We start from the raw sequence: 7,428 nt of genomic DNA on the forward strand, positions 1-7,428 counted from the left end.
TAGCCTCACCTTAGCGCCACCATGAAAAATTATGTTAAAGTAAGCAAAATAAAGTCCGCGGAGTAAATTGCACAGACAGAAAGTAAGCTGATTTCAGGAGCCACTTGTCTGGAAATACCGAAGACTAGAAACAGTTTTGAAAACTTTTGTCAGGTAGTGATCGTCTTCTCAATAAAACATCTTTGATAATGTCTTCTGGCCAATCAGAATCACGATAACGGCGTGGTGTTGTTGCAGGAAGTCCCGACGGAGAATACTTTTGCAGTAGTACATCTCTATATACATCGATACAACATTACGTGTTGATAGAAATCAACACGTAATGAAATAAGACCCCACGGTTTGATGATTGATAGGTGTGTGGGCTGTCTTTCATTTTGACGCACAGAACAATGGGGGCTATCCACCCTTATCCACAATGTAAAGTAATTCACAGCCTCTTCCCTCTTCTCTCTGTGAGGAGCAGCAGGTTCAGCTTTCAGAACAAAGTAACAAAAAACTAAAATGGCATTCATTTTTTTTTTAAATACGTCATGTAGTATGTTGGAGCAATGAGGACGGTGGTCTGAAGCCCACCTCGGCTCCGCGTGTCCCTTGATGAACTGATCAAATTATAAAAGAAGGAATTCGAAACACCAGGATAAAGGATAAACAATAATCTGTTTTAATGGTAAAAGAACAACAATACAAAATAAGGAGTACTCCTGCTCTGTTCCTAGTGCTGGGAGATCTTACTATCTTGGCAGCAGGAGGAAAAAGAGGCCGGACAAAAAGACACAACAGGGCTACATGCAATCCCAACGGGAGGAGCCGTGTCGGATGCTCCCCCCACAGCGGCCATCCATTGGGAGATACAAAAAGGATGGGCTGTCGTAGCGAATCAGCGCGAGCCAGCCGAGGTGACCCGGAAACAAGAGTCTCTTAAGTTTGAGGCAAAACAAACACATCTGGTGTTCGTTGTCTCGCATTCTTGCAGCCTGCACACACACACAGACATTTTCTGCATAGACTTCCCTCTCTCCGGCCCCCTCCCCCATCAGTTCAATACACACAACTCCACACACCCGTGGCATTTTTAAGATATGTCTAAGATATAGTTGTTTATAGTTGGCTAATGCAAGTAATACATGTAAGTTACTTTAATATCAATAAAAACGAAGAAAACATTCCTACAGCAATGCGAGAAATAGTAAAACTTTACAGAAAACATATAGGACTCTTTGACAGAACGCACACTCATTTCCCTAAGCATGTTTAACGCACACTCATTTTACTCTGCTGCCTTCCAGATGTTTGCCACGCGGTGTCCAAATAAGGATATCTCATCTCTCACATCTCCACTACTCTTAATACAAATGTTTCACGTCTCACATTTCCAGCTTCTTGTTATACAAACTGCTACTATTTAATACAAAGTAATTAAGTACACACATATATTTAAGCAAACTCACGTCTGGACACTAGGAACAGTAATCTAAGTAATAGATGTATTTATTTTTCTTCTCAAGAGAGTACCAGAATGTGTATTTTATGGGAGAATCCCCCCAGACCCCCCTGCAGGGGTTGGGTTTTCAGCATGTCAACTCTTTCACCTGTGGGGAAATTGCAGGATTGGCTCCAGGTCGCCCTTTTTATTTACTACAAGACAAATGGGCCTTTTTATTTCATACAGTTCAATTTGGATTGAGACAGGGAAATAATCTAAACCTCACGCGTGGCGTTCCATTGTCTAGGGGGGCGATATAGCATGTATGTAATTACATTGCTGTTGTGGAAATAATTGACCTAGACTCCTAGATATGACGTACAGGACCAACCCTGACGTCTGTTTATCTCCTTTAAGGACATAGGCTGCTTCAGCCATAATGTTATTGTTCCCATTCTGTGACCGGTCAACACTAGGTCACAGATGGTCTGTTGTTGTGGGTGCATTGGGACACTTCCTTCTTTGTTGTTTGTGGACTCCAGAGTATGACATAATCGAGGCCATAAGTGGCGGAAGCAGGTGACTCAGTGTGCCCAACTGTTTAAACTATCTTATCAAAATATGTTGATTACTCTCTGTGAAACCAGTTCAATGGGCTAACAAGAGAGAGGCGCTCCAGAATTGACGTGGCAACCCACCCGTGCAGTCTCACCGTGACTGCTGTGATTTGTGATGTGAATGCTCTGGCCGAAACTCCAATAAATCATCAGTGTTTTGACATCAAAGCTCCTGCTCTACCTTGTCTCCTTCCTGAGTCGGTGACTCCCATGAATTGCTACACAGAAGTTTCCTCTACAATTGCAAATACTGACTTGAGCCCCACCACTGTATGGGTTAGCCCTACCATAGATTACCCAACAAAAATACTCTGGAGCCGCCACTGATGACGCAAGGTTGCCAACTGTCACGCATCTGGTGTGTGACACACGCTTTCACTCTCAATTTCACGCTGCCCAAACTATTCTCATGCCAAAAACAAGATGAACCGGCGATCGTTTTTGGTTGGTTATTTAAATGTTGAGTTGACAGCTGCTCAAGCTGTCAATCCGCTCCCTCCCCGCCCCCACCACTCTTAACAACGTTAACAGACAGCAGAGCACACTGAAAAAAAAGGCCGTTGGATTAACATGATTTTAATATGGAAACCGGTTGCACACATTAAAAACATGTGTACTCAAAACTATTCCATTATGTTAGAGACACACAACTATGTTATGTCAAAGAAACATGAAATTGTTATGTTAATGTGAATATTTCCTTTAATATAGGTATATTCATTTACCCTATGTTTAACCAACATGACTTTTAATGTTCATTTTAGGCTTTTAATATACTCAGTATATTTCATTTGTACCTGTTAAAGCCACATTACTGTTTTGTTTAAACTACATGCTATAGTTTTCCGTTTAATCTACCTAGTGCTCAAGGGGTACATAAGATTATTTATTTCATGTGAATAGAGGCATGTCGTACATTCTTCTACAGGATCCATCCTAATCTCTTATATCTACAGCATTTATCATAACATTTTAAAACAAATAGTCAATAAAGACAAACACATTTCTTTGAACAACATTCATGTATTTTTCTCAAAAAATAAAACAATATTAACAACCACCACACATCCAGATGAGCTTTTGGTTTTTCCATCATGCAGCCTCAGGAGAATTAACAAATACATTGAAAATAAAGAAATAGAAGAAATAGAAAATGTTTGTGATGCATGTACATATACATTATTGTGTTATTACACAGCAAGCAAGCTTAAAGGAAACTATTCTCCTGACCAAAATAAAGGTTTATTGGGCCAAATGGCAAAGAAAGGCTTATTTTTGTAACTCATTCATAGTAAACAATTAACAGAAAATGTCAACCTAGCCGAAAAAAGGAAATGTTCTTGCAAATCCATTATTTAAATAGTAACCTGCTAATATGAAAGGGCACTTTAATGCAAAAAAGCAATGGCATTGCTTTGGAAAAATACATGGAAGTATAATAATGGCCTGGTTTCTCACCACATATGCACTAAAGAAAGTATTACAAATAAAAACAAGAACTGACATTTTGAAGTTAGTACATTAGTACAATTAGTGCAATTAGTACATTGTGAAACACATGACAAGTGGTACATTCTGAAAACACATGACCCCAGGAAAAACCCACATTTCTGAAATATGCAAATCAAGCAAAAAGCATGAGCAAAGGAAGTGCAAGACAGTTGTATCGATGAAAGTCCAGTATGAATGCTGTAAAAGTGCACAATGGTCCTTGGCAACAGCTCACTCAAACAGTTTGTTTTTAAACGCTTGGGCTTTCTTGGAGAGCATGTTGCCGTCTAGCTCCATTAACATTTGCTGGATCACTTTGAACGTGCACTTCAGTTTAGGCGGGTCGTTCAGGTTCATTGCATACATTAGTCCAAACAGCATGGTAGCAGCTAATGCAATGTTGTCCACATCAGTTAGTACCTGTTGGCCTTCCAGGACAATCTGTCCTCTGGTCTCATCTGTTCTCTGGTCTCATGGTGGAATTGTGTTTGACAACATAAAGGCCCACAGAATGACGTCTTCATCTTCTGCCTGCAGAGCGCAGTCACAAAAGGAACAGAGTGAGATCTAACAAATCAATACATATATATACCCATTACTAAGTCCCTGTGTTTAACTAGTACATTTGATCAGATGTCAGTACTTTTAAGCCTCCTTGTTATCTGATATACTCCTGTCTGACCTGATAAAAAACGTTTCCTTTCCTGTATCCGTTTTAAATTAAAAGCCCTCAAGCTTTTCAGTGTAGTCTGGCTATTAAACAAAAAACAGGGATGTTCACATACTTTTGGCTATATATTATGTGGTGTTTCAATAAATACATATTTTAACGCCCAACAAAAAAATTAAAAGGTCAAATATTACTTCTACTGACCACAAACTCTCTCATTGAGGTACACACACAGCCCCTTGAGAAGACAATCCCGGCCTAAATCGACATCATCAACCTAAGTGAAGGGGAATAAGAAAAGAAAGAATCTGTTTTGCTCAATGAAATGTGTACACTATTGACTCGATGTATAATTTCCTTAAAATGAATTCTTACTTGAGTCATGTTTGACATAATACAGTTCAGACGCTGGCCTATCTGTCCGCCTCTCTTCTCAAAAACCTTCAGAAGTTTGTCAGATAGCACATCCAGCTGAGAGAGAAATCTTGATTGGAGGGGCAGGGTTGTTATACGCTTAAACTCCGCATTTATCAAAAAACAACAAAACAACAAAATATCACAGTCATAAAAATCATGAAATCATTTCATTTTCTAATGATGTTATGATTGTAGTTGTTTGCTTGCCTCAAAACGATGCAGAGAAACTAGTCCATGCATTTGTTACTTCAAGGCTAGTTTATTGTAACTCTTTATTATCAGGGTGTACCAAAAACTCAGTTAAGTTGCTTCAGCTGATTCAAAATGTATTGACCAGAGCACGGAAAAGGGACTATGCACATTACTCCTGTTTTGGATGAGAATAACTTTTTATATCAAGTACGAACAACCAGGTTAGACTACATTACATTTAGTTTAAGTTTTTTTCCAAAGCGACTTAAAATAAGTATTACTGTAATATAAGACTACATATAAGAAACACCCTTATAACTGTAAGGGAAACTTCTGTGTAGCAATGCAGTGGGAGTCACCGACTCAGGAAGGAGACACAGTAGAGCAGGAGCTTTGATGTCAAACACTGGAGGTTTATTTGGAGTTACGGCCGGAGAGTTCACATCACAAGTCACAGCAGTCACGGTCTGACTGCACGGGTGGATTGCCACGTCAATTCTGGAGCGCCTCTCTCTCGTTAGCCCATTTAACTGGTTTCACAGAGAGTAATCAACATATTTTGATAAGATAGTTTAAACAGTTGGGCACACTGAGTCACTTGCGTCCGTCATCTATGGCCTCGAAGATGTCATACCTTGGAGTCCACAAACAACAAAGAAGGAAGTGTCCCAGTGCACCCACAACAACAGACCATCTGTGACCTAGTGTTGACCGGTCACAGAATGGGAACAATAACATTATGGCTGAAGCAGCCTATGTCCTTAAAGGAGATAAACAGACGTCAGGGTTGGTCCTGTACGTCATATCTAGGAGTCTTGGTCAATAATTTCCCTAACAATAGCCATTTCAACAAACAAAACATTATCACTTTTGTGAAGGAGGCTTTATCACAGAATGTTTGGCTTTTGCCTCTCACTTTGTGAATAACTTTTGCAATGTTTGCAGTATGTAAATGTTATGAATAAATATTCAGAAATTGTCAGACTAATACCAGTTTTCAATTAGTTAAAGATCAAGTTTAAGTTAGTCAAGTAAATCACACAAAACATTTGAATACTCACCATTTACTACAGAGCCTTTTGAACAATGTTCAAAGGAAGGCTGAGGTCAATCTTATCCACACCAATTACCTATCACAGAAAAACATATTTGAAATTATTTCATTATTCACACACAAATAAAACAAAAATGTTCTGCTCCTTAAAGGCGACATTTACCATTTAATTATGTACCTTTACGTTAATATGAACCGACTTCGGCCGAGATGGGCGCCTCCAGTGTAAAAAGCTACAGTTAAGTAGCCTATACTAATGCAATGAGTACAACTTTGTACGGAGCCATACACATCAGCGTTGCGAGCTCATTCCCATTGGTTTCAATGGAGACGTGCACTGCAGCAGCGCGCACCGCTCGTCATGTGACGAGGACAACCAATCACAACCGAGAAACATCTCAACTTCCGTAAACACAAGTGTACGGCAAATATGGAAGATAAGTTCATTTCACAGCGGGTGGATCGTGACCCTTACTTGATCTATCCGGCATGTCTCCATATTAATGGTATGTTGACAGCTTCTCAAGCTGTCGATCCGCTCCCTCCCCGCCCCCACCACTCTTAACAACGTTAACAGACAGCAGAGCAGTGGGAGCCGGTTGGTCAATCCCCGACCCGTATTGCGCATGCGCAGATCTAAGATCCAGTAGAAATGATAAAGTAAAAGTCTGCTGCATATTGTTCCACTATAGGCCAAAATAGAGTCAAAGAGTATGAGAGTGAGAGTGCGTTAATTAATATATTTGGCAGTTTGGAGTAAGTCTGTAGATTTCTTTGTGTGTGTGTGTTTCATGTATAGGCCTCTCACGATAATTAATTTAGTTGGATACATTTTCCCGGAAATTATTGCGATAAATGATAATATTGTCGGCACCGTTGTATCATTTTAGACCACTGACATGATGATAATATATCTATAATAATTCAAGTACATTCTATCAAACTGCTAGTCACATCCTCATGTAAATGGAAATGTATCGAGTTCATTTGTAAGTATCATACGATAAGTCATTTAATTGCTTATCGCGACAGGCACACAATAAAACAGTGGAAACAAACATGTGTTTGACTTTTATTACTGAATGAAACTGTGTGCCCTTTATAGTCTGTGTCCAATATTGTGTATTTGTATATTGTATATATATCCTATATATATGCTAAGGCCCCGCTACTGACACGATAGCAGTCATTTAGTGCTCATGTGTAATTAAACCCATGATATCAACATCTCACTCCAGCCAGGTACCCAAAGTTGACAACCCTGGATGACGACATTACTAAAATGTGGGCTGGCTTTACACCCACGGGCCTATCAGAAACGTTGCTGTATCAGAAACAATGCGCAACGTGTTTTGGAAGTAATATGGTCTGTGTTTACATTAGCAAGCATCACTAACACTCAGAGCTAACCTGTACTGGAGAGAGTATGTGTGAAGAAGCAGGAAATAAAAGGTACTCACCTTGTGGTAAACCCAAGAGAGAGAAAACATTTGAGCTCCATACTTGTCACGAACGAGCTGAGAACCAAAATGCAACACACGGGAAACCAGGGAAAGTCGAT

General features: G+C 39.7%; 1 long non-coding RNA gene across 1 annotated transcript; it reads right to left on the minus strand.

Annotated features, from left to right (window-relative positions):
- Window positions 1-3,046: 3,046 nt before the first annotated feature.
- Window positions 3,047-6,180, minus strand: LOC117550382. The gene is made up of 5 exons (XR_004569621.1): window positions 6,046-6,180; window positions 5,875-5,943; window positions 4,580-4,688; window positions 4,409-4,481; window positions 3,047-4,065 (listed from the first exon to the last, which is right to left on the minus strand). It is a non-coding gene; the product is annotated as an uncharacterized LOC117550382 (long non-coding RNA).
- Between the last annotated feature and the right edge of the window lie 1,248 nt (window positions 6,181-7,428).

The sequence above is a fragment of the Gymnodraco acuticeps genome, unplaced genomic scaffold (assembly GCF_902827175.1).
Source record: "Gymnodraco acuticeps unplaced genomic scaffold, fGymAcu1.1, whole genome shotgun sequence".
NCBI lineage: Eukaryota > Metazoa > Chordata > Actinopteri > Perciformes > Bathydraconidae > Gymnodraco > Gymnodraco acuticeps.